This window comes from Sinocyclocheilus rhinocerous, unplaced genomic scaffold (assembly GCF_001515625.1).
Source record: "Sinocyclocheilus rhinocerous isolate Xijiao unplaced genomic scaffold, SAMN03320098_v1.1 scaffold839, whole genome shotgun sequence".
In the NCBI taxonomy this organism is placed as follows: domain Eukaryota; kingdom Metazoa; phylum Chordata; class Actinopteri; order Cypriniformes; family Cyprinidae; genus Sinocyclocheilus; species Sinocyclocheilus rhinocerous.
In genome coordinates this window covers 743,417-744,034 of record NW_015652287.1, presented here as the reverse complement: position 1 = coordinate 744,034, position 618 = coordinate 743,417, and positions in this window count along the sequence as shown.

Below are 618 nucleotides of genomic sequence, written 5' to 3'. Positions count from 1 at the left end.
GCTTATCATGTACTTCACCATATGTCTGCACATTCCATTCTCATACAGTTTTCTATACATGCAGGCAAATACACATGATTATAATAGTAGAATAACTTAATACATAAATGGCCACATTCACATCGATTATACCCGAACAATTTACATTTTGATTAATTAAAATCTTCTGCATTCCCCTCGGGGAGCAAGTAGAGCATCTCTACAAAACATATATTGGGCACTCATGAGATCTGTTCTTGACTATGGATGTATAGCTTACATGTCAGCAGCAGAATCAAACCTCAAGGAATTAGATGTATTACAAGCTCAGGCCCTGAGAATATGTAGTGGGGCTTTTAAATCATCTCCGGTATAATCGATTCAGGTGGAAATGGGAGAAATGCCATTAAGAATTAGAAGAGTAAAATTAATGATGGCATACTGGGTCAATCTCCAAGGACAAAATGAAAAACATCCTGTCAAAAGTGTATTAAAAGAATGCTGGGAACATAATGAAACCAATTTGACAAGTTTTGGGTGGATAGGTGATGCTAAAGCAAGAAATATAGGATTACATCAATTACAGTACAGTAATACAGTATCAATTTCCTCAATTCCTCCCTGGTTATTCCCCTTGCC